Source organism: Oryzias melastigma, linkage group LG17 (genome assembly GCF_002922805.2).
Source record: "Oryzias melastigma strain HK-1 linkage group LG17, ASM292280v2, whole genome shotgun sequence".
NCBI classification, from domain to species: domain Eukaryota; kingdom Metazoa; phylum Chordata; class Actinopteri; order Beloniformes; family Adrianichthyidae; genus Oryzias; species Oryzias melastigma.
This window is the reverse complement of record NC_050528.1, coordinates 21,323,676-21,351,267: the sequence shown is the minus strand read 5'-3', so window position 1 is coordinate 21,351,267 and position 27,592 is coordinate 21,323,676. Positions and strand designations below refer to the sequence as shown.

Here is a 27,592-nt window from a genome sequence, read left to right as displayed (position 1 = left end):
GGGGAGCCGGAGCTGACACTTCATTGGGGCTGGACTGACTGATTACCTGTTTCGCATGGTCTGAATTTCGGGAAATACGCACGTCGGAAAGGAGGGGAGTCAAAAGGGGAAGAAAGGAGGCTCTCCAACAGCCCCCCGGAGGGAATTTATTTTACAGTAAGCGCGCGCAATGTCATTTCACTTCCTTGCCTCCCTGTTTGTGCAAACGGATGAGGAGATGAGAGACAGGCTGCTGGGATGGCTGTTTTGGATCAAGGCTGTGCCAAATGCTCCTGTTTAGGTGTGGTGTGGTTGTGCTGTTGTGGAGATGCGCTGTGGTACGCATGCAGTGATCGTGAACGGTCCATCCATCCATCCGTCCATCCATCCATCCGTTTATTCATCCATTCATCCAAAGGCCGGAGTGTCGGAAGTGTAACCGCTGCAGCTCAGGCGGCTTTACTTTCTGATTGACCCAAATTGAAGCGATATTTGTAGGATCATCACGTGTGTGACAGCGGCTCGGCGCGCGCCTTTGTGCCGCCTTTGCAGAGCGACGCACGCATGCCGTCAAATGTGGGTTTGCGCACGGATGGAGAGCACCTTGCTGCCTGCGTGCACTAACTCTGGCCTGCCTGCTTCATGCTGATCTTAAAAAAAAAAAAAAAAAAAATGAAAAAAAGCCCCCCTGGCTGTGTGTCTGATCAGTTTTTTTCCTGGACTAATTATTCTCCTTCATTTTTTGGGTAAGATTATATTTCAGCAGATAATAATAATAATAAAATACAATTTATTCTTACAATTTATTCTAATGACTGTCTAAAATTAGGCTCTGGGGTCTGAATGCAATAAGGGGGAGCCCCTTATTTTGCTGAATTGATCCTCCCCTATTCCCCCACATGTCTGTAATATATATATATATTAAATTCAACCTTCAGCCGCTGTTCATCAGAGGTTATAATAAGAGGTTTAATGTGATGGACATTAGGGAGGTTTGGTGGGATTGGTTTGGGAGGAAGATAATCAGCGGGGCAGATTATATCGGTCTTAATAAGTTGCCTTTTTTACACATGAGTTAGATCTGCTGAAATTGTGGCAAATGTGCAGATCCATTAGTGTGATTTCCTGTTCCCTGTAAAACCTGACAGAAGCATCTACAGCTTAGCTCTAAAACTCTCCATCATGCTTGTCACATACTTCCAAGTGTATAAGCAGATAGTAGTAGACTGCTATGATAGTATTTGTAAATTACTGTGTCTTATTTGATTTATTTTTTTATTTATTACTGTTTTTACAGTTATATTATCCATAATAAATGAATATTATTCATCTAACTTGATTTTAAATGTATTTTTTTCTATTTAATCTATTTATTAATCTATCTATTCTATCTATTTCAGCAACAAGCACGAGGTATATCTACAACTATGTACTCATTGGCCCTCAAATTGACTTGCACTATATAAACATCAAAAAGAGTTGAGAATAACAAAAAATTATATTTTTTTACACGGTACAGTAATTAAATAACAAAGTCATTAGTTGTATTTTTGCAATAGTGACAAGTAAAAACAAGAATCATTTAAACAAACAGTAATGATACTTCTCATTGACTTTAAGACGATTAAAAGAATTTTGGTTGAAAAGGATTATGTTTCTTCGCTCCTCTTTAGTAGTGTTTGTAACAAAGAAAGTGTGATTATCTCTGTGGATTGTACAGCATTTAAAGTCTGGTCTTTGTTTATTTCTAGCTCATAGTTTCTGTAGAGCGGCAATAATTCATTAGAAATTATCCTCTGAGTTGTGCGCGGAACCATTGATGTGGAGTAAGCCTGCTCTCACTTCCCATCAACCATCCTGTTACATGCCCTCCAGCTAGCTTACAGCCTCTCAAACCTCATTAGCGATGAAACAAAAATGGCAACCGAGCTATGTAGATGTTGAGCCAGATTCCAACTTGGATGAGGAAAACAAAGACGTACATCAGGGATGTGCAAACCTTTTGACCAATGGGCCCAAAAAGGCTCAAAATGTAAAAAGAGGGGCCAAACCAGGACCAAATGTTATGGGTGTTTTGGTAATCCACCTCATAGGAGAAAGAATTAACATCAAAGCTGAATGAAAACATGTTTTAGTTTTAACTAATATACAACATTTTTAGGGTTTTATTTCAAACCTGTGACTTTAGTTCTCATTTTAGTATCAATTTCACCAATAGCTTAAAGTGAACTTGGACAAATGCTGCCTTCATGTGGTGTTGGAATGATCGACAATGGCAAAAATGGCCATTCTTCCAACACCACAAATGCAGATTAACTTTCTGCACCTAAACAAAGGTGAATGTATTTATAGTGCGCCATCTATGGGGAAACAGCCCAATTATAAGGAAAAATAAGTAAATGAGAATTATTATTATCATTTATTCCTCGTGGGCCAGATTAAACAGTTTAACGAGCTACGTATGGTCCGGCCGCAGTTTTCCCACCCCTGATGTACCTGGATCGGTTTTTCTGTTAGCAGATGCATGAGAATGCAGCAGAACAGCTGCCAATTGTAGCTTTTATGTCAAAACTAGCTTTTTTTAACTGTATTTTTTTATCTTCTCCTTATTCACTACAGTTTGAATAAAGAATTATTTAAAAATGCAAATTTGATCGTAATGAAATTAAGAAAAATGCCACAATAATATGTTAAAAATACCAAAAAGACACATTTTTATCGGAATTTGTATTTTAAACATCTAAATAGGAGGAAACGGCATTGCTCAATTAAAAAAAAAAAAAAAACAAACAAAAAAAAAAACTGTTGGCTGTTTTATACTATTTGAATTCATGTTCAAATACTATTGCCATTTGTGGCACTAAAATCAGAAGGAAAATCTGAAGAAAAAAAAGTTTGACATGTTTATCTTTGGTGGCTTTATTGTATTATCAACACCAGTCATTCTTTATTAATTTATTATGTCTTCATAACTAGCTTCTTTGTGTTCCTAGATAGTTAATGGGTTTTGCATTATAAAAGTGTCACTACGGAACAGTTAAAAGTGTCAAGCATGATCAAAGACAGCCATGCTAATGTGCAAGCTGTTAGCATGTGGGCAAATAGCCTTTGAGGGGATCACGTTTGTACCACACTCAACTAGAAATATTTTTTTTTCTTATTTTGACACAACCTGTTTCTTTAGATTAATTGTAAATAACACAAAAATTTAGAGAAATATAAAAGGTATAACAGCGGTGTTCTTCAGAAATTAACTAGCATGTATACTGTAGTTAGCTGTTGAGCTTTTTCCACATTAAATTAAGCTTATATTGTTTTAGAATGAGTTGTTTCATCAGCACTAATGTTTATTTTTTTAATTATATAAATGCATTGAACTTGTTTATAAGACTTTTACATAGTTTTTACCTTTTCCTGCAAATTAAGCTAACCTACGTGTAGCTTGATATAGCCTTTCCATGCTAACTGACATTTTTTTTTAAAGCGAAGAAATAGATTAATGTGAAAGTCATGCACTAACATTTTCAGCCCCTAAAAGTTTAACTGAGGTTGCTTGTGGGCTGAGGACTGCAGAACTGGTGTCATTGCATCATGTCACAGCTTCATTGCAGTAGCCGTCACACCACATTTTTGTAACGTGTTTTGCTACTTTTCTCATCTGGGCGAATGTTTCAAGCTGTCACAACACTTCTATTTACCTCTGTACTATCTTTCTAGCAGAGGTAAAACTAACCTTGTTATTAAACGAGTAAACTAATGATAGAAAACATTTACAACAATGGTACATTCCAGAGAAAATTACTTTAAAAGATTAATCGTCTCATCCAGAAAACAGTTCAAAACAAGTCTACAGTTAGTCTCATTACTCCATATTAATTAAATAGTATTTCAGACTGGTGTGGGGCTCACACAGATTAATTATTAACTTTTATTGCTCTAAATGTTGTTTTTCTTCTGGGTTACAATATATCTGATTCAAAAGCAGATAAATATGGCACTATGCTTACTTTATCTGTAATCTTATCTGTAAAAATCTATTTTCCGGAAAAGTTTTCCACATCACTGCCATATCCTTTGGGTTTGGCGTTCACAATGTCTCAAGTGTGTATCTGTGCACTCTAGAAATTTAGAAAAATGACACTCCATGTTAGTGCTGCCACTCATGAACAGTTGGCGTACTTTCCGTACTATCGGGAGCTCCGTCAATAAATGCCCTATTTTTGAACTTGTGTCATTTATAAAAAGTGCACTGAACTATAAGACGCATCAAGTGACACAAAAGTCAATCAGTCAGTAAGACTTTATAATAACTGTGTACATAGTCACAAAAACTTGTAAAATGTTATTTGTTAGCCACATTAACTGCATCAGTGTGTTTTTTAATGTGTTACTAAAGGTCGGGAGTTAGCGTAGTCAACATAATATTTGTTTTTGCTGAATCAGTGTGTTTTTTTTTAACATGTTGCTAAGGCTCAGGAGTTAGCATAGTCACAGTAATGCTTGTTTTAGCATTATTAAAATGTTTTTTTTTATGTGTTACTAACAAGCTTGGGTATTAGTGTAGTCATAGTAAGTTTTTTTTTTAGAATTATCAGACAATTTTTTTATTTTTATTTTTAATATTACGTTGACTACGCTAACTCCTGACCTTTATAGTAGCACATAAAAAACGGTCTAATAACGCTAAAACAAACATTACTGTGACTACGCTAACTCCCAGCCTTGTCAGCAAAACATAAAAAAACAGTCTGACAACGTTAAATCAAACGTTCCCATGCTAACTCCCAGCCAATAACAAAATTCACAGTACGACAACACTGTTAGCCATGTTAGCAGCGTTAGCATGTTCATGATAAAACCCAACCAAAAATTTTGACAGAGCGCTGTGCACCTCTCAAAATTGCTTCATCATCACTAAGCACAACCTAAATTAATCTGCATCTAAGGCGCTCTGGATTATAAAGCGCACTACAGTATTTTGAAAAAAAAATAAATAAATAAGGCTTTTAACTGTACCTTCCCTGCAATCACTGACTTTCCATGACTGGCTTAATAGTGCAGCTTCTTTATCTGCATCTTTATCAGGCACTTTCCCCACAAACACACTCTCACTTTACTGTATCTGTTTTTTTTTCTGCCTGCCAAAAGCATGCATGGTAACAGTTAGTGTTTACTGACTGCTACAAGCTACATTTCAAAACGCTCAACGCGCACACAGGTGAAGCTGCCAGATAGTGTTGTCACACAATATTTAACTGATCAAAGAGCTTCTTTTCCCCTTAATGCTGCATTCCCTTAACATGTTCAGCAGCTTTACAGGAAGCCCGAAGTCTTCATAGCTCATTCAACTGCTGCTCTGGGAAATCGCACTCCACTCAACCCACCCTATCTCCCATCTCCCTAACTCCTTCTCTCCATTTCTTTGCCTAATTGCCAAAGATTTATAGTGGATGGTAGAATGACCCTCATAGCTGCCTCCCTGGAGGACAGGCTGAAAATGATGCACTCTGCCACGGTTCAGAGAAGCGTTAGGACTGGGTTATCATCCTTTTTCAAAGACGTGCCTTAGCTCTTTCGCCTTGAACAGGCTTCATTAAGTTTTTATATTCAGAAGATGATACATGAGATGTGGACAAACTTCTAATAACCTCTCAGTGACTTATTAAAGACGTGTATATGCCACTGTTGGGTCCTCGGTCAAATGAAAGGTTTGCACATTAGTGAATTGGTATGGTACAAAGTGGATGATTGACATTCAAAATATAAAGTTTAGGTGGTATTTCACTCCCATATTTTGGGTTAATGTATAAATATAGCAAATTCTTAAATTCAGATCCGTCTCATCTTTAGTTAGTGTATGTCCCACACTTTGTAGACTTTAAGAAAAGATTTGTTTTTGTCATTGTTATTGACATTCTTCTCAATTGCCTGAACTGATTGAAGATGCCATGATTAGTTTTGTATGTCTTTCTTGAATTATGCTAAGTCACATTGATTGAGGTGAGGTTTAGGTTTTGTCTCAGCTCTTTTATCACTTGATTTGACTTTTCTCTTATTTTAACTATTGTGGCTTTTGTTGGTATGAACACCAGGGCTGCACAGTGTAAAGCAATAGTCACTCAGTCCTCGGTAAGTAGCCACTCCCAATGAAAAAATCTTTGTAAAGGTGCTTTTCAAGCTTCTGCATTCATAACTATCACATTCGCACATAGATACGCAAGTTTTTACTAGTGTTTTTGCATTTTACGTTCAATATGTGTTGCATTGAATGCTAGTTTAAACTTAGACCAATCGGCTACTCAGATTTGGTAGAGGTATGCATTTGCCTTATCTGATGAACCACGGCAATGAGCCTGGTGATGTCTGCATTTGTTTTTCATCCATCCATTTTCTAAACTCGTTTTGTTCCTGTCGGGGTTACAGGGTTGCTGGAGCCTAACCTGTCCTAACCCGGGTGAAGGCAAGGTGGGCAGGCCACCAGTCTGTCATAGGGTCACAATCATACACACATACACTCTCACAGTCACACCTAGGGACAATTTAGAGTAACCAATTAGCCTATGACAGGACTTGGACCGGGTCCTTCTTACTGTGAGGCAAGAGCGCTAACCACTGCCACTCTCCTGACATTATGGCAATCCATATCTTCCATTACAAGGACACTAGCAAAATACTTGCAATGGAGGATTTTAATTGGCAGTTTCATGTTGTGCCCAAATCGTGAGATTTGCACAGTTTCGCCATTTTTCACCAAGCCTCTTGGAACTGTAGGTAGCGAACATGCGCTAGTAAACAGCTTGTCCAGTGCTATCCAGTATCCAGTGCTGTCCAGGGAGGCATGTTCTTGAACAGCTGTCAAATGCCTGGTGTATATGCAGTTTGAGGAAAACTTGCTATGTGCGATATTAGAGATCAATACTACAATGATATGAGTTGCTGTAACAGTTTTAAGGGTAACCAAACGGGGCGGTTGGAGGCTGACCCCACCCACAGCCAAAAATTTAAAATCCAGTCAGAGGAATGTTGCTGAGGAATAGGATTGTTATCATTACTGGAGGTGCAGATCATGACTTGGGACTTCTGAAGTGATGTGGGACTTAAATGGTTTGACCAATCACGAAATTCATCTGTAATACTGGAATTCTACCTGTAGGGGGCAACACACAGACGGCTTTTGACTATATTTTCAAGAATTAAATAAGTTTATTTTAATTTGAAATGTGGCAATAACCAAAATACAGCACTTTTAAAGCCCTATTTATAGAGGTCAAATGCCTACATTTGATTGGTTAAATGCTTCAAGTTTGCATGAAACTGTTTTAGGAGACGTGTAAACATCTAAGGCAACCATTTATGGCAGTTTACGTCATCTTTTAAGCAAATCTCACATGCTGATATCGCGATGACGATAAATTTGTTATGCATTGAGAAAGACCTAATGATTACAATCTGTATCCTGTTGCAAGACCTAAACCCTTAGCTTACAGATAAGATATCTTTTGGTTCATTCAGATGTCTAAAGGCAAAGTTATGCTTTACCATTTTGACACATAAAGCAGCAATTCATCTGTCAGCTATTTCAGATTGGATTTACTAGATCTGACAAGAACAAGATAACAGTTTAGTATTTTACAGCATTCAGATTCTTCATACTCACATTATTGTTATTCTTATAAATAATGTCAAAGAGTCATTTTTAAAACACCGTCAGTCTTATGTGACGTTTAAATGACAATGAGAGGCAGCAGAAAAAAACATTTTTTTATTGAAGTCATTCACAAAGCGAACCAGCCGACCATCGTCCTAACCTGATCATCTCTGCTGATAACCTTGTTCTGAAAGGGAGATGCATGGGAGAGTGTTGGCAGGTCATTGTATTCCAGTCACGGCGGCATCTGATTCATATCTCAGCAGGCAAACCCCTCCCTGCATCAGCGAGTAGATAGCATGGTGGGTTGCCTGGTCAACAGAATTTTTTTTTGTGAATCACTAAGAAAATATAAGACATATGCAAAAGCATTGCAAGTGGACTCCTATTTACAGTAAATCACTATACAACAATTTTAGCAATAAATGAGGGGATTAGTATGGAGGGCAGCACTGTTGGGAAGCAGATTCTGAATGTCCTGCTTGAATAAATAATTTCAGGCACGTTATGTCCTGCTGATTTCCTCAAACGTTTCGCTTTTTGTTAGAATATTTTAGTTTTTTTTATATGGTATAAAAGTCAAAACACATGTTCTAGAATGTAGGGAATGATATGCAAAAACAAGTTTGAAATTTGGAGGAGAAGCAGAGCTTTGGCAAAGAAAACATAAAAATTTGGTGCAGATCCAAATCACTGTTTAAAATTGCAAGGTAGGGCAGACAGGACTGCACTCTCAGAGTGCCCTCATAGTTTATTCATGACATGAATATTTCATTTCTTGTTTTGCAAGCATGCAATAGTTTATTTCAATATTTGAAAAAAAAATAAATAAAAGTTAGATGTGGAAATTGAACGCTGATGGGAAATTTCCTGCATTTAACCTACAGCAGATTTGCAAATGTGGTTCCAGCACTCTCTGTAAAGGTTAATGTTTACTCTATTAACCCTGAGGTAAAATAAGACAGTTAACGAATAGAAGTGGCTTAAAGAGATCATTTCTGGGTTTCAACTCCAACAGTTTGTGTAAAGAGATTTCATGATAGCCTATTAGAGCTGGGAATTACTGGGTACCTCACAATACGATGCAATATGTGATACACAATATTGATAAAATCGCGATACTGGAATAATTGATAAAAATTATATGCTTCTCTGCAGGTTAGCATTTGAGGATATTGATCAAACTAAGTAAAAGCTTCAATTTATTCATACCAACTGTATTGCAAATAATACTTTAATGTAATTTACAATCAATCAATCAATCAACTTGCCAGTTACATTTATTTGTTTGGTACGTTTCATACCACATCTGCACACCCACACACCTCTTCTCAAAATCAACATCCAACAAGCCAAACGCATGGCGGCATGCCAGCACATCCAGACACATAAAGCCGACCTACAAAAACCAACGCAACCACAGCAATGAACCCAAACATCACTAGAGTCATGCAGCTGTAGCATGGATAACAGGAGGAGCTAGGGTGGAGTGAAGGAAATGCACTTCGATTTAAAAACAATAAATATACAGCAGAGTAAAACATGAATACATTGTAAATAATGGTAAATGATAGATTGAAAAAAATAAGAAGTACAGGAAGCTTCATTTGTCAGACTGAACATTAGACATTAGTGTGGTGCATCACCTCTTTCTTATCAGTAGATGCTTCTAACAAAAAGAGAGCAGCACAATTTTAGAGCTAATAAGAGAGTTTGTTGTTTCTTTTTTGTTTGTTTGTTTGTTTGTTTTTTACAAATTTCAGGTGCATATTTTCGGTACTATAAGGCAGTGGTCCCTGGAATACTATTTGAGATTTATTCTATAGAAAGACATCCGTTCAGAAACTTCAACACAGAAAATGTTTCTTTGTGTTGAAAAAAATACCCAATGAATGAGAATTTATGTAAAGAAAATATGATCAATCTTTTTTGCTGCATGATAATTGGAGCCTGGATTGAGTGTTAAAATAACATTCCATGGGGGGGGGAAATTATGTAATGTTTCTTTTATCATTTTTTTTTCAAATCAGAAACGACTTCTACAAATCAACAGCTTTGCTTCATTTACTCTTCATCATCTTTATAAAAAATATCTACTGATATTTTTTGACCTTCAAACACAATTTTTTGTTGTAGTATTTTATTTTGAAAACAGATTTTCATAAAACCAGAGGTTTAAAAATACCAACTTTAGACCTCTCCATGAAAACATTTACCAATTTAAACTGGTCCGTGGCCTGAAAAAAGTTGGGCACCACTGCTATAAAGTAACCTTAAAAGACTTATTTCAATAAAATAAAATAAAAGAACAGAGTGCCTTATAATCCGGAGTGACTTATTTTTGCATTAATTCAGGTTTTGCTTACTGATGTCGAAGCCTTTTTGAGAGGCACTGTGTGAAAATCTTTGGTTTGGTGTTTTTGTGAATAAGCTAACACGGCTAACGTGTAGCTGTGTCGAGCTGTTTTTTTCTTTTACATGTTACTTGCCAGTTTGGTTGTTTGTGTGGTCGCACTGAGATTTTTTTTTAGTGGTATCAATCTGTGCAAACCAAGTTGGGAGTTGAAAGTGTTGTGATTAAGCCAACGTGGTTAGCGTGGCTAACATGGCTAATGTGTAGCCATAGACTGTATATAAAATGTTTTTACAGTCTATGTGTGTAGCATGTTATCAACAAGCTAGATTTACTGTGAAGTCTGACAATTGTGTCTCTGTCTCTTGTCTCCCTTAATGTGCATTATAAATCAGTGTGCCAGACAAAAAAATGAAAATAGAGCATTCATTGGCATGTTTCCCCTCATAAGTCGGAGAGTCCTGTAGTGCAGGAAATACGGGAACATTTAGTTTTTTAAATAAATGTAAATTGTAATAGTTTAAGCATTTAGTAAAAATAAACAAGCTAGTAAAATGAATGAACTTATCCATTTGTTAGCAGTAGCTAGCATGACTGCAAAATCTATGTATGAGATTACTGTGGGAGGGGCCGAGTCACTTGCTATAGCATCAAAGCTGAGAAAAGTAAAATAAATCAATACTTGCTTCACTGAGTCTTGATCATTTTCTAAACCCATAAAGAATTTATTGTGAAGCGGTCAGCTACTTATTCGCAGGTGTGCCCAGAGCGGATGCAGAGACGAAGAGTGTCAGTTAGATAATTCATTTTGCACAAAACAGAACAGACCAAACCAAAGTCGCAGCGTAAATTAATTGGTCACAATGAAAGCAACCCCAGTCACTTGAACCTGAAGCTGAGCAACACAGAAACCGCCACGGCCAAATGAAAGCCCCGCCCTTTTTACAGGTTTATATAAACCTCATATATGTAAACCAGATTCTCATTGGGCGCAATCGGGAAAATGAGTCAACCTTCTAATTTGGATTCAAGAACTTTGTTGCTATTTGAAGCAACTTGTGCTGTTTGAGTAGAGAGAAGGGAAGAAATTAGGTTAAAATATCAGGGAAATGTCATAAAAATAGTACATACGTGCTAAGTTTGAAACACTTTTACAGATGCACAACAATTCCCCGCTATGCTATTGTGGAGTACAAGTGTGATTTGGGTCATAGCTCGTCTTTGTTGCCTTAAAGTTATGATCTAGAAAGTAGTGACTACAATTTCCTTTTCTATCTCAAAAACTCTCTTCCTATTCTGTCTAACAAAAGACCTTATCATTATCTAGGAAGGGTGGATAAATCTTTTTTTTTTTACTTCAGTTTAGCTCTTTTTACTCTGTGATTGACTGTCTTCTCTGAGTAGAAATCCTCCTGAGTTGTTTTCTTGTCTGAAGAAATATTACTGAAAAGAAAACTCATGTCTGACTGAAAACAGACCCTTTACTGCCTTACTGTGCGCCATGAAATAGCATTAATTTCACTCAGATAATTTCTTAATCATCATTTTAGTAAATTCAAAAAAGCAGCAAAGTAAACTGCCTTTTTTTTTATATGTCAGTGTTAAGCCAAGTTCGGGTCGGGTCATTCATCAGCGTTCCAGTGAGTCCAGCATCCTCTCTGTGTCTGACAAAGCTCACGTCCCTCTGCACCGAGGGAGACAACAATACTCCTCCTAATCCACCTCTCGCTGCATTGCTCACCCAATCAATCCCCCACGGAGTCAAGCAAGTTGTGGTTGCCAAATTGCCGTTGCCGTGGCAACGTTGACTGTTGTGTGACTGTGATGTCAGCCAGGTGCTGTCGGGTAGTGGTGGTTCCAACAAGCGCTGACCCCTGTTATGGATAATGAGCCAAACTCTGCTGTGACGGGGTGACTGTTTTTGTTCATGGGAGAGGGCAGTGAGAGGCCATCTCCCAATTATCTTGGAGTGTGTCAGGGAGATGGTGAGTGGGCAGGTGGGAAAGAAGAGTTCCCCCTTCAGATTTACTCTTTATTATTCACGAGTTATTGCCTTTTCTCTCCAAACACCCACTCGAAACTTCGGCTGTACGTTTGAAATCATTTGTAAATTAAGATAAGCTGTATTCTCAGCGTAATTGCCTCATGTGGACCCCTCAATTGCAGTGGAGTGGTGCATCCTAAGCACTTCTGGGACTGTTACCAGTCAGAAAAACATGCTGGTGTCAAGTTTGTTGTGTTTGTTTTTCTGAAAAGTGTCAAAAACATTTTGCCAAAATGTGATGAAGCTGGTTGCCTCACCTAGTTTTCCATCAGTGTTTGACCCAAGGGGATCATCATGTCAGTGAACTTCATGCTGTTACTGGTTTGGAAAAATCGATTTGGTGATACATCGCGATATTTTATTTGGCGATACTTGTATCAGTTGAAATTGTTGACAGGCAATATTTCATTATTTATTTATGAGCAAACGTTTTTTCTTTTCTTGTACAAAAAAAATATTTTGTCGTGGGATTCAGACAAATATTTCTTAATTTACCAAAAGAAAAGCAGCATAAATTTGCTTGGGTAAAAGCAACTTGTATATGAGATACAGTTGCAGTGCTTAGTGTTGTGATCATTAAATATATATATTTAACATTTTATAATCATGAATGGTGCATTAATATTCAGGCAGAGTTTTTCCAAGTCATACTCTTTAAAGAAAATTGTAAAAAAATGAGACATATATCGCGGTATGCATCGCCAGACTCTTGCCAATACACACACCCTTATAGTCAACTGTTTGCCTTGGTTTGAATTATTTTAGTTTTGGAGAAGTGACACCACATCATAGCAATGGGGACGTATTATCATAAACTGGTTATGAATACTCATCGTTTTGATGTATTGTCAAATGTTCCCAGTGACATTTTAATTACTATTATGCTGCAAAATCTAAGAAGTTGTTTGGTTTTCTAGGACATAGTTTCTGCAGAGTGGGAAAAGTTTATTGGAAATTTGTCTCCAAGTTGTAGACGGGACCATAGATAGGGAGGAACTCCATCCCCACTTACCGTCACCCATCTGTTCACATGCTCTCCCGCTAGCTTACAGCCCCTCACACCCCAACCTAACATTACCAGAGCAAGAAAATGGGTAAAACTATTGGAGCCAGATACCAGCTTAGACATCAAAGACGTACATGGATCTAGTCGTCTACCAGTATCCATCAGAATGGAGTGGAACAAGGAGCTTGAGGCCTTTTTAAGCAAGATCTCATTTACAAGAGCAACCTGGCCAAGATGTAACAGCCCATGTCATAATGAATGTCACAATGAGGCGATATCCGGATGAAATTAAATACGCAGAACCTCAGAAAGAGGATAGTACAGCTAAAAGGTTACAAACAGCAGAAAATTGAGATCTTACAGATGTAACATTTGTGCACGGAACAATATATTTGAACACTGTTTATAAGACTCTTATTTTATATTCAGGATAGTAAAAAAATGTTTTCTGATTGTAGTTTCTACCTCACAACTACAATTTTTCATCTGCTCCTGATTCACAGCGATCTTAATTAAGAAATACTCAGAATTGCAATTTAAAACTTTATTTTCTTGATAAATGACCTCTATACTAAGAAAATTACTAGATGAATATATTAAAAACACCTAAATATTGATTTTCATCAAAGTGAGTCTTTAATGTTTGACACTTTTGGACATTTTAATAGGAGACACAAGTTGTCCAGGGGTTGTTATTCATGGACACAGATCCAGTTTGACGATGCTGCCACATTAAAACGATTGACTTTATTACTTCTGTGGATCTGAACAATCAGAAAGAACCAAAAACCAATTCAAACAGACAAAAAAAATATATTTGGTTCTTTTTAGTTCATTGTGTTAATGATTGTGATCAAAGCTAAACAGAAGTCATATATATATGCCATCAATGATGTATTTCTATTTTTTATTCTATTTTATTATTATAATTATTATTTTTTAACTTCTTAGGTCCAAGGCTGCTGCAATTTCATTGTATCCCCATGTGCAATGACAATAAACGTTCTGATTCTGATTCTGATTCTGATTCTGATGTACGTCACACAGCTCTCTACTTTTTACATTTTCTTTGTGAAAATGCTTTTTGGAATAAACAAAGAACACAGATCACAGATCCTGTTTCATGTTTCATGATGCAACCACAATACAAATATTTAATTATTATTACAAAAATAATATTTTTTGAAATACTCTTCAATATTTGATTCTTAAAAAGCAGGTTACAAAGTCATTAAGTTTCCATTGATATCATACGGTGTCACACAGTACTTATACAATAACGATGGTTCATGCTTTGCTACAATACAGATCACAAAGATCTGGCCTCACTGGAATTCTAGGCAGTCATATGGAAAATCAACATTTATAAGATTTTTACATTTGAGATTTTCCACTAAGCTGTCAAAGGGAATGATAAAAATACACACCCACAACCACAATTTTGTCCATGAAAAGAGTTGGAAAAATAAACTGCATCCACTGCTGTCAAGTATAAATAGAAATATTTTTTTCACATAAACACTTTGTCTTTCTAGAGAGCTTCTACTTGAGCAGTCAAACAATTCTAGAACTCATAGTTTACCATTTTAAGAAAATAGGGGTGTTCAAACCTTTTGTAAAGAGGGTCAGATTTGGTGCGGTGAATATTTGTGGGGGCCAACCATTTGGCCTCACTTTTTTTAAATGCAAAGGTTATAAATGTCAATAATCTATTAAAAAGTCAGAATTAGAAAACACAAGGAATTCAAATGTTGGCACTGACCATGTTTATTGTACATACATCAATTTGTAAAAGTATGGTTTCAAAATCAATATCTTGCTATTTATATATATATATAAAGACTAGGCAAACATTTTATTCCATCTCGAAAATAAGAGCATTGTTGCCTTTCTTTTCTTTACTTATATGTGTTTTGGTCCTTTGGGTGTTGATGGACTTCAAGAAAACTATTGTGGATAGGCCCAAATCCCCTTTTTTGTTTTGTACTTACAGCAATATTTATTTCTTAGAAATAATAAATCAAATTTGCAACAGCTTGCAAATGTTTTCTTTACATTGAAGCTCTAAAGGTTCCTTTTTAAGACTAATTTTCTTTGTTCCAAACAGAGAAAAACTAAACCCTTGTTTAGTTTTTTATTGCTGACACGGTCTCCTTTTGACTGCATGGTGTCATGTATTCTTTCGCCCCAGGTTGTGTCCTTGATTATTTTTTTACACACTTTGCACAATAAAAAATAGCTATAAGAAGCTGCCAAACATAAATGTAAAAAAAATAGCTTTTTTTCCCCTTAAGTAATTTTTTTGTTTTGTATCTGTCCTTTTTTTATTTTTTATTTTTGTGTTTAAAAAAGGGGCGCAGCTAGAACATTTCACATTGAGGGGGATTTCAAAAGGATAGCAAATATGAACACCAGAGTGGATGGCTACAAATGAAAGGGTCACAGTTTAATCAGTATTATTGATTTTATATCATTTTAAAACGTTGCTTTTGTATTTTTGACTCAAATATTGGGGGTAAAGGTGTAGGGCAAAACTTTAAGCTGGAGGGGCAGCTGCCCCCCTTGCACCCCCTCCAGCTCCACCCCTGGTTTAAAAAGCGTTTTGCCATGTGTGTGAGCTTCCATCATTTCCTGCACGTGCATTTGCTTGCTTGCAAGTTCTACGTGCACACTTGCAGGAAAGGAAGTGGCGTCCGGCCAGCGTGGGCCAGCTTTGTCTGTCGTTAATGCCCCCTCATTCACAGCACTCACATCAATCCCGTCCCTTGACAGCAACTAATCTCCTTTTTTGTTTTAAATGTTTGCTCAGCACTTTCCATGCAACCTTTAGCTAGAGATGGTTTTCGTGGATGCTCCTGGTCGACTGTTGTGTGACTACCGCTTTTTTAATGTGGCAAAAATAATTAGTGACGTGCATGAAGGAACACAATCGTCACCCCCTTTTTCTTCTTAGTTACCTTCTTTTTCAATTGACCATTGAGGAAGTGTCACTCAGAAATTGGTGAAGAGAGTAAATTAAAGGAGCATGATCCCAAAAACAGGTGATTGTTGTGAAGAATGAGCTATTTATGTTTGCAGCCATTGATCTCCAGCAGTTCATCACAGAGCCTAACAAAGACAAATGGTGACAGAATAATCCAGTTAAAAGTCATTAGTGGCAAAAAAAGCGTAAAACATTGTGATGAACTTAAGGAGCTTCTTCTGATCCTCTTTTGAGCAATTTTTAATAGACCCTTTCACACAAACGGCGGTTGTGCAGAGTGACTTCAGGTCATATATTATGTCTGTGGTTTAGAGCGGCAAAGCTGACTCCTGAGCGCTGTTTAAAGCATTTTTATGTAAATAATAAAAGTTAACCAAGTGTAACCAAAATGTGTACAATGTTTATTTTATAAATGTCCTATCTGGTTGTATTCGTTTTCCCTCTTAGATCAAATGTCAGTATTCCTGGCTGAACGCTCCACAGCTGCTTCCCCCAAATCCTCTGGATGATATTAAACGAGTCGGGATCATTTCTCTCTGACAACCCACTCATAGTTAGACGAAGGTTACAGGTACTTCACTGAATGCTGCTTGTTTGATTATGACGGTAATTAAGATTTTCTTCTTTTAATTTATGCTAATGCTAACGCTAGCTATACACGACAGGGATGAGATTTAGAGCTACAGGAGATCTTTTCTGCCCAGTTAAAGTTGCTTGTTCACAAAATTACTAAAAACAGAACTAAAGTCAGACAATTTCAACATGTCTTACAATAAAGAAAAACAAATAACTGTTGTGCTGTTTTCTGATGTAGCTCCCCTTTGCTGTTGCTCATAACTGTGTCTGATTCATGCGGATAATAAAGGTAAACGGATAAAAATCATTTGTGACTGTCAAAAAATATTCCTATTAAAAGAATTCATATTTTTACCATTACCCCTTAAAATACTCCAAAAAAACAACAAATACTCCTTAATACAACAACTACAGTTAGCCTTTGGCGCAGTTAAACCATGCGCGGCCAACATGCAGTAATGTGCATCCTGGCTGTACCTATAATGTAGCCAACATAAATTTCAATCAGTTTTTTTGCTTGATTGCACCTAAAATATGTGCAAATAACATCAGCCAAAATAGAACCCGTTATAATAATATCTGCTCAAATTAAAAGTCAATATTTTCTATAGAACCTCCAATATTGAAGAATTCTTCAAATTTAGATTTGTGAACTATCTAAGACAGGAAATGAGAATACAGCTCAGCAGGATATTCATAAAATAAATATTGTACATTTTTCTGTTAAAATTGGGAATGTTACCTTTTATTATTGACGTAAAATTGTGTTAAACAGTTTTCAGCTTTGCCGTTCTAAATCCAAAAACCGGAAGTGACTGTTCACATTTTTTGACCCTGTCGCCATTTTGTCTGACGTCACCGTTAAAAGGGTCAATTATTATTGTGTTGATTTTAGCCTAAATCAAAAAATCTGTGACAGTTTCTAGAGAGTGGCAGTAGTTCATTAGAATTTTAAGTTGTGTGCGGGACTGTTGGCAGAAGCAACCCCGCCCCCCCTTCCCTTTCCCGACAGCTGAGAGCTCAGAGCAGGAACCTTTTGGTCCTCCCAGCATGTTTTCCACATCACAAATACACTCTTTCAAACTGCATTTTTTGTCTGCTCCTGATTTACAACTATTTGGGATCAGAGTGGATCTTTAACATCCAGGATGAGCACAGCTGCACTGTCTACTAAAGACTTTGTGACATCTTGATTTGTTTAATAAAGTCTAGTTCTGATATCCAGATTTTTTTTAGATTATGTCTCTCACAGTAAGATAAAAATATCAGACTCTTCCATGATTTCTAAGTGTTTTGTGTCTAAAAACTTATTTGCCTCACTGTGTGTAATTTTTTTCTTCTTTATTAAGCCTTTCTTGGCGCCTGCCACTTTTCCTTTAGAGCAACTTACAGTCCAAAAGTTGTTGTACTCTGATTTCCAGATGCCTGTGCAGCATAACATAAACACTTAATTAACCAAAATACTAGATATTTTTCAAGTATTCACATTATTAAAGCAAAGTTCTCTGAGCTGATGCCTGACGCTATTTTTATATCAAGGATAAAGACTTTTTTCCTCTCATATTTTTTTAATCTCTGTTTAAAATACGTGGGAAACATCGCCAGAGGTAATTAGCTCATGTTATGAAAAGCCCCCGTTATGAAATGTTTAGACATAAAATAAGCAATGCAGTTAATGAGGATGTTGTTTCCAGTCGCTGCCTTTGAAACTTCCCCCAGCTCACAAGGCCACGCCTGCTGCGCTTTCAATGCAGCGCTCTGCAATTAGAACGGAATCAAATGGGTTTTATTGATCCGCCCAGTTAGGGTTAGTTTGGGGTTATTCACCTTTACCCACCGATTCGCTTGGATTAGCATATGCAGGGTGAAAAGTCATAATTTCTATCTGCCACATGTGGTTTGATTAGTTTATTAGTCATCTACCAGCATTCTCAGTTCATCTCAGCTATAAAGATAATAAAAGTGGTGAAGATTTATGCTAGCGAGACACAGAGCTATCATAATCAGACAGGGGGGGTCAGGGGCGGGGCTCTAATAGCTACGCCCCTTCAGAGGAGATTTTGGAAACAGAGGCTTCAGATCAACATGAAAAATGGCTTTTTAAGGCATTTAGGTTGTGGAATTTTGGTTAAAAACTTCACAATCATTAATAAAACACTACTGGGAACGTTTTTTTAATTGTCATGAGGGATTTTAAAACATGTTCATTTATGGGAAAAAAGTTGTACCTGATACATTTTAAGAGTTTAGTTTTGGATTTTTTGACTTTAATAGTAGTAAATTTATTACTTTAAATCTTGCAAATATTTGACTTTGAAGCATCTTTAAAAGTCATAAACTTACGCTAAAAAACACCAGTTGAATGTTTGCTGTAGCCGTGTCCGAAGAAGAAAGACGTGTAGCATTTCGTAAAGCTTTTTTCTGAATAGATTTCAGAAACAAAGAAATTATCCACTTTTTTGACAACTCAAAATCAAACTATTACCATGGGAATATTAAAAAGGATATGTTACAAAATGGGCATCTTTAAACAGATGCATTGCAGTCTTTAGTAAAGGATGAAATGATTGAAGGTGGACAGCGGTAGAGATATTGCTAATATTGTAAAATAACTTTTTATTTTGCTGACCCTGAAGTTGTAAATTTACTACTTTAATCTTGTAATATAATGTTTTTTTGGTGGCCCTAATACTTCTTTTCTTTTAAGGATATGTCTCCTACTTTATTGGGGTCTTTCTCTGGAGTCTTAAAAAAAGGCGAGCATTTGCTAACTGCAAATGTCACCCTGACTGTATAAAAGTATGCCCAAGTCACAGACTATTCCTCCAAATTTGGCTTCAAGGGAACCCTTTTTTTTTCTTCTAGCAGACCTTTTAGGTTTCTCTTATGAGGATTTTCCAGGTTTTGCTAAATGTCTCCCTGATGACTAAGCATTGTGTGTGACAGAGAGAAGGAGAGCGTTTGCAGCTTGTCAGGGGTCAAACAGCTCGGAGATTTTCTCAGCTGGCTCACATGCTGCTCTGCGTTTGTCTATGAGTGCAAATGCAAATTCAGGACTCCCTCTTTTTTTTTTTTTTTTTTGCTCACACTTTTTTTTCTGCTGTGGTGAAGCTGCAGTGTAGCTGTTCTTAGCCGGAGGGATACATTAATGAATGCCATTGATTTGTTTCAGTGATATAACACTGTGTTTCCCAGATAACTGTCTTTCCAGCCTAATTAATGGCGGCCATTGGTCAGACGATGATGAGGTGGAGAAAAAAAAAGTTTTGTTTTACTGTTTATTTAGTTTCACCTCTAAATCAACATAAAAATATTAAAAAAGAAATTAGCTTCAATTGAAGGGGGTGGAGCCTATCTTTGCTGTAACCCTACTGATGATTGGGTGCAAAATAACCCTTAAAACAAAAAATGATCTCAGTTTCTACAACATAACTGTGCTCATTTTAATGAATGTATTATTATTGATTACCCCTGATGTGACCTTAGAAAATTGATATAATTATTGTGAAAAGAAAAAAAACTTAATTGTAAATGTTACTTAAATAAAATAAATCAAACTGAATCACAGATTAGATTAATGATTTATCAGTTTTTAAGGATATTTTGTAGCATTTGTCAACTGTATGATTAGATATAGTAATGATAAATATATATTTTTTATTTTAAATATGTTTGTTGTTTTATTAGCTTCTATTTTTTATATAGATGATTATTCTTTAATGTTTTCCCCACTGAAGGGCGTGGTCTGATAAAGACTAACTTTTGGCCCGGACCACTTTGACCACGCCTTAAACTTTGAGTTTTCTCTGCAGCACAGCTTTATTTTTGCATTGTCACAAACGAGAACAAGAAAAGGTCAATGTTTCTTCCATGTTCCCATCTGCCTAAACCGTCTTACATAAGGCCATCTTGTCCCTGCCTACCTAAAACAAGACGTGGTGGCGGTCTCTGGAGATGAGGCATGGAGAAGACGGGAAAGATGAAGAGACACTATTAGGCGGCGGAATGGAGACCGAAGAAGTGCAAACAAGCGCAGAAGGACGCATGAAGAGGTTTTCTGCACTTTATACGTTCTTTACTAGCAACTCCGGGAGCCAGTGACACATGAAATATGAGAGGCAGCAGCACTCTTTACTATTTATAGCACTGCAGGAAAGATAAAAAAGATCCAGAAAGCGGCCATGCCATTTACACTCTGGGGCAAAGCCGGCATGATTTTTTCATTAGTTAAAGACAAAGAGGAGTTAAAAAACAGGTTTTTCTTTAATTACACATGCCATTGTGACAGAATCCTCCTGTTGTAAACAGGGTCATATCAGTTCTTGTGGTTTGTTTGTTTGCTATGTGGCAGAAATAACTCACATAGACTGAACCATAAAAAGAAAAGACAATAATTTCAAGAAAAGGGTCGTCTTTTGTCAAGGAAAAAAATTTATATTTTTAAGAAAGTTTTTCAATAGCCAAATAATCTTAAATACTCTAAGAACAGATGCATGTTTTCTCAGATTATGTTGCTATTGAAAAACTTACTGGATAAGATTGTTTTAGTGACAAGAATTGTATTTCTTAAAATAAGAAGTCTTTGTAAGATCATATTCTCATCCCATTGGTAAATTATTATTATTAATTTGCTTATTTAAAGAAAATGTTTTCTTAATAAGTTTTATTATATTAGGCCTACCCTAAAAACAACATGTAACAATTTGTACCTGTTTTATTTAAACATATTTATGAACAATTTTTGAGTTAAAAATTATGGCATATATAGGTAATTAAACAAAGATTAAATAAAAAAAAATTAAACAAAAATTATTTAAATCATACATTTTAATAACATTTTTAAAACTCTATATTAATATATTAAATAAAATATTTATTTATATTTCTAATTTATTTAAAAATATAATGAATATGTATATATATGGTTTAAAAAAAAGTAATATAAAGCATGTTTTATATATTAGACAATTTTTTTAGACATAGATTTATTAATCCCTTTGGGACACACCCGTGGGGGAATTGGGCTGTGATTTCTGGGTGTGATTTCATCTCTTACCTCCTAAAATGCATAGAAAAACTTGCTCATCTCACTTCATCTATCCACATATTTGTGTCTTAATAGTTTTATGTTCCTGACACTACCCTTTGTGCCTCTTTTACCTTTTTTTTACCTATTTTTCCATCTGTCTGTCGATACTTCCTTAATTTTTTTTTATTCTACTCTATTTTAGTATTTTTTATTTATTTTTTTTTAGTTAATCGTGGATTTTTTTGGCCATCACTTTCTTCTATATCTTAGTATATATGAGGTCATGCCCCTCCCTCCTCCTATAACCAGCCCTGGTATTGCACTGTGCTCTAAAAATGGATTGCCCATTCAGTGTGACCCTGTGTTCAATAAGCCTGTGTGAAAATGAGCTTGCAGTTTCGAGAATCATTAAATGGATTTTGACATTAAAGACAGTCTTAAGTAAGAAGCAGTTGAGACAGGAGTTTATTGATTTGATTTTTTTTTTTTGCTGGTCTTAAGCATAAAAAACATGGCCAGCTGTAAGCCTGAATGGATTGTTGAGACATTATGAACTACTGGCTATTAAATTTGTTTTTCAAAATAAAATCATTTAGGTTTCCCTGACCACCCAAACAGAGCAAAGGGCCATCAAAACATCAGACAAATGAACCAGAGTAGGATTAAAGCTTTTATTTGTGACGCACAACAGCTATAAAATCTATTAAGGAAAAAAAAAGTCTTAACTTTGAGAAATAGCTGGTCACATTTAGATAAAATCTGCTTCGTTAAGTTTTTTTTTCTTTGTCATTGTGTTCTAACTTGCATTAGGCTGTCATCCCAGCAGCTTAATGTTGCAAATCTCACTCTTAAACTCGGCCTTTGGCCGTTGCACAAAGCAGAAGCTGCTCTTCTTTGATGCTGCTTTCCATAAGTGATTTCTTCAGTGATGTCATTTTCTTTAGAGAAAAGCCCTTCAAAGCCAGACTCATGCATTATGCATGACGCTATAGTAGATAGCCAGTGTGCTAGTGCTCTGGGGTGGTAATGGTGATGTTTGCCGCGCTAAGAATAGTAATGGAAGGCCCTGGTGCTGTGGGCTCTGGAGCTGAAATCTGTGGTTCAACTTTTTAACTTCAGAAAACGTATGTTTTCTTTAAAGTGTGCACGCAGAACCAACGTTTCGATGTCCGCTGGCTGTTCTGACATTCAAGAAGACAGCTTTGAACATTAAAGTCCACCGACATGCCAACAGAAACTACAGAATCCTCTTCGACCTTTTGCTTTTTCTTTTATTCAATTTTAGAACTTAAAAAGTGAAAAAACTATGCATATATTTAAATTTCTTTTTTTATTATGTGTTTGGCTGATTTTTTTAGAGTTCAAAAGAACTTTCTACACTTCATGAATTTATTTTTAAAATATAAAAGGCAAGTGTTATGTCAAAACAGAAAAAGCAGCACATGAGCTAAAATGTTTCCATAAAGCTAAAAATAAATAAACTTCTATGTATTTGAAAAGTATGTATTTGGGTCATTTTATCTAAAACAGAAAAGAAAAATGAAGAAAAAAAGCAGACAGTAAAGTACGGAAACCAAGAACAGCCTAAATTACTTAGTTTTTACCTGTTTTTTTCGTGATAATGACATCTACTATCACGTTATCAAGTGACAATGAGATAGCAGATGTCATTATCATGAGATAACAAAATTTGTTATGTGAGAACAAAAAATATACTATTTTCTATTTTCAAAATTTTTTTATCTGTCTTTCAACTTTATAGATCTAGATTTCATGCTGGAGTTTGAATCAATGCATTAAACATTACTGTGTTTTTCATGATAACGACATCTGCCATCACGGTATCAAGTTTGATAATGAGATAATAGATGTCATAATAATGAGATAATACTTTTTTTTAAAACTATTTTCATTTTTTACAACATGTCTTTTAACTTCGTGGATCTAGATTTTGTTTTTTTGGTAATAACAACATCTACTATCACATTATCAAGTTTGATCATGAAATAGTAGATGTCATTACCACGAGATAAATTTCGTTTTGTCTCATGATAACGAAATAATGAAATATATACTATTTTTCTTCTTTTGCAATCTGTCTTTCAACTTCATTAATCTAGATTTCATCCTGGGGTTTGAATAAAAGTATTATACATTGGTGGGGTTTTTTTGTGATAATGACATCTACTATCACATTATCAAGTCTTATAACAAGATAATGAAAAAATATATATTTTCATTTTTTTACAATTTTTCAACTTAGATCAATAGTTTGTGCAGGAGTTTAAATAAATGTATTATACATGATCTGCTTTAACGTTATCAAGCTTGATAAGGAGATCGTAGATGTCATTAATGAGATAAATTTTGTTATGTCATGATAACAAGATAACGAAATAATGTACAATTTTTCTTCTTTTACAATCTGGCCTACAATTTTATAGATATTGATTTCAAGATGGAGTTTGACTGCATGTTTTATACATTAGTTATCCCACATCAACACCCTACAATTTGTCCACAACAAGCCACCAGGTCTTAATTGCTTTTAGAACATACACAACTTGTGTTTTTATCATGCTTACACTCCAGATATAAGTGCATTTTATCATTCCATATTCCAATTATCGCTTTCATCTTGTTATCAAGTTCCATCCCTGAATAAGAAATTAAAAATGGTATGCTTTTTACCTTTATTAACCTAAATGATTTCTTAAGTGGGCCTAATTGCAAACCAATAGGCTTACACCATGATAGTGTTTTCATGAGGCCACATGCAGCCGACCTTTCAGCTAGTGTTACCATTTAGCTTAATATGCTTTGTAAATGCGTCAGCCTCTACATGACTCAGCACAGACTGACCAATCTACATCATTACACAATTCCAACACTGAAAATCAACCCTGCATGCAGACTGCAATCTAATCCTAGATTAGGTAGGATTTAAAGTGCATTCATGTTGGCAGGTTTGATTTGAACCAGTTTGTTTCCTCACGTGGTTCACTTCGTTTGGAAAATGGGGAACGCTGGTGGGAACCAAATAAGTGAACTCTGGTCCGCTTGAGACCAAAGGTGTTGGGTTTAACCTACTCGATTATGATTGGCCAATAAACCAGTCCAGAGGGTGGCCATTGAATGGACGATGAAAAGTAAACCAGGTCAAACTTTGACCAATTAGGGACTTGGATTTAGTAGGGAGGAATGGATGGCGTCCCCTTTTAATTTCACAGAAGTGCCAACCGTTTGAAAATTAATCATGGGGGAGAAATTAATAATTGCTGATTGTGCCCGGCTGGAATTATATGACACCAAGTCTTTCACATATTGGAATAGAGCCGTAAAAGAAAAAACCTGGAGCAAGATTCACAAGATTTGAACCACTTCAACAAGGCATTGTGATGTAATTTCTTCCCTGTGCTCTGAATGTCAAAGTGAAGAAATTCAATGAAGCATGGGTTTACATGCTTTTTCAGGGGTTTTGTGATTAATTTGTGATATTTCTGTGAAAAATTTCACATACTAGATCACAACTTTTATCAGTTTTTCCACTTGAATTCAGGTGTGACCAGTTTTCATCCATGTAAAATGTAGGTAGCAGCTGTATGACACGGCCTTCAGCGTGTTCTTGAATTTGTATATGACTAGATCTATGTATGCCTTTGAGTATGCTCACCATTTTTGTTGCACCAATAATGTAAGGTAAGTGGTTGGTTTGATGTAAAAAAAAAAACATAAACCCAACTAAAAGACCACTGGGTACGATTTTAAAATAGATCAAAAAATGATCAGAGTGTGACATTAATTCACAAAAATGAATTGTTTCACACACATTAGTAAGAACTTTGGGATTCCTAGCGCAAATAAAATATGCTCTCTAAAACCTTTAACCGTAACTATATGAAAGCATAATAGTTTAAAGCCACAGTCTAATATGACTTGAATTTGCGTCTCATCCACAAACAGCTTTGTCAGGCTTCTTCTGTTCTTCTGTCATCAGACAGCTGGAAATCCTTGGTGGGTGGAAGAGAGTTTTAATTCGCCTTTCTGTGTTCATCACTGCAGTTATAACCTCTGTAATTATACCCTACCATGATACCTCCTGCGTATGGAGCACACCCTCAGAAGAACGGTGGAAAAATATGTATAATTCATGATGCAGATTGTATTTTTAGCTGCTCCGGCTTGTTGTTTGGAAACAGAGATGGGGCGTTAAGCAATTGCGCCTCTTTGTAATGAAGATGAGGATCTGCTTATTCAGTGAACAGTTTCTTTCCCTCCTGGTTTCACTTCCAGTCAGATCCCGCTGGGAGGCTGTGGAGACAGACCGAAGCAAAGATGTCTTTTCTCCTTTTTTTCCCCCTTTTGCTCATTTCCTAGTGGCTTTGATTCCATTACAGCAACATTTTGTCTTAAGTAATGCACTCAAGAGTTCCTTTTCATTAGAGTGGCATAATTTATATATGGACGAGAACTGTCTTCTTTTATTTCAACCCAGAGAGGACTGATAACATGATGTTTGAGCAAAAGGAGGGAAATCTCTCTGAGCTCCTGTCTTATGAATATTGTGTTGGTGAGTCATTTAGATTGAGAATAAATCCTATTGTTTATTGTTGTTTATTTATGTACTTTATTTATAGTTGTTCTTGTGGTTTTGGGAAGAGAAAATCTTTTTTTTTTTAATAAGTTGAGGTTGCCAGTATTTCAGTGGGAGATTTTATTAAGGGTTTTATTACAAATTAAGCCTGTCCTGCTCATTATGTAGCCTTAGCAGAGCTTTAAGAGTCAGATATCTCATTTAGGGCGCCTTTGCTGAGGTCATTAACACACATCTCAGTACCCATATAGGTAGTGCAGAAGCGGTTTAATCAGGATATTTTTATGTATCTGGTTGTAGATAAAAGTTTAAAATGGGAGTACGGCAATCAAAGGGAGTTTAAATACCTTCTCCAATCATCTTTTGATCTATTTTAAAAAGCGTTTCTAGTCTTCTTTTAATTAGGATTATGCCATTTTTAGCCAAAATCAAGAAACCTGTGTTGTTTTTTAGGTCATAGTTTCAGTAGTTAATTAGAAGTTTTCTGTTGCTACAGAGCAATTGCGTCCCCACTTCCCATCATCCATCTGTTTACGTGTTCTCCCACTAGCTTACAGCCCGTCACACCTTCAACTCAACATTGTCGGTGCAACAAAAATGAATGAGCAATATTGGAGCAATCCAGCCGTACAGTTTTGAGCCAGATGGCAGCAAAGATGAGGAAAACAAAGACGTACATGGATCTTTTTGTCTGCAAGTGGATACATCAGAGTAGAGCAGAGAGCTTGATTTTTTTTTTTTGTCACAAATACAATCTTTTTCAAATAGAAATTCATATCTTCGCCTGTGATGAAAAGGCTGAGACGTTTAGATCCATGTGCAAACGGTTTAATGAGCAAGGGCAAGACAAGAGCATAGTCAGAGTCCAGGCAAGGTGCAAACACAATGAGCGAGGCAGGATGGGGAATAAACAGCCAGGAGTCAAAACACGGAGAATCAGACAAAGGAGGTACGCTCAGACTGTTAGCAAACTAAACAAGACTTCGCACTGATCGGAGGTTGGAGAGTGAAAAATATACAAAGTGGACTGATAGGAAGTACTGCTGAGGAAGGCTTGCACCAGAGAGCGATGGATCGTGAGAGATGTAGTAGAGGAAGGGAGCAAGATCCTTCAGTAATCTGGCGAGAGCTCCCTCTGGTGGTGGGAGGTGCAGATGGATGGTTGAACACTGACAACTCTTGATTCACAATGATTTAAAAAAATCAAATTTAAAGCTTCATTTTCTTAATATATACCCTCATCATTAAAAAAAACAACAAAAAAAAAAATGCCACAAGAACATGTTAAAAACATGATTTTTACCAGAGTGGGTCTTCAACATTAAGACAGTTTGACATACAATGAAAAGAAAAACTGTAAAACTGCACAAATAAAAAGAC

General features: G+C 36.1%; 1 protein-coding gene across 8 annotated transcripts in view; it reads left to right on the top strand.

Annotated features, from left to right (window-relative positions):
- Positions 1-6: 6 nt before the first annotated feature.
- ctnnd2b (catenin (cadherin-associated protein), delta 2b) overlaps positions 7-27,592 on the top strand; it is a 181,650-nt gene continuing 154,064 nt past the window's right edge. For all 8 annotated transcript variants that reach the window (XM_036216505.1, XM_036216498.1, XM_036216503.1 and 5 more), the window contains exon 1: positions 7-156. The gene's annotated coding sequence lies outside the window, so the exon portion shown is untranslated. The remainder of the gene's footprint in view (positions 157-27,592) is intronic.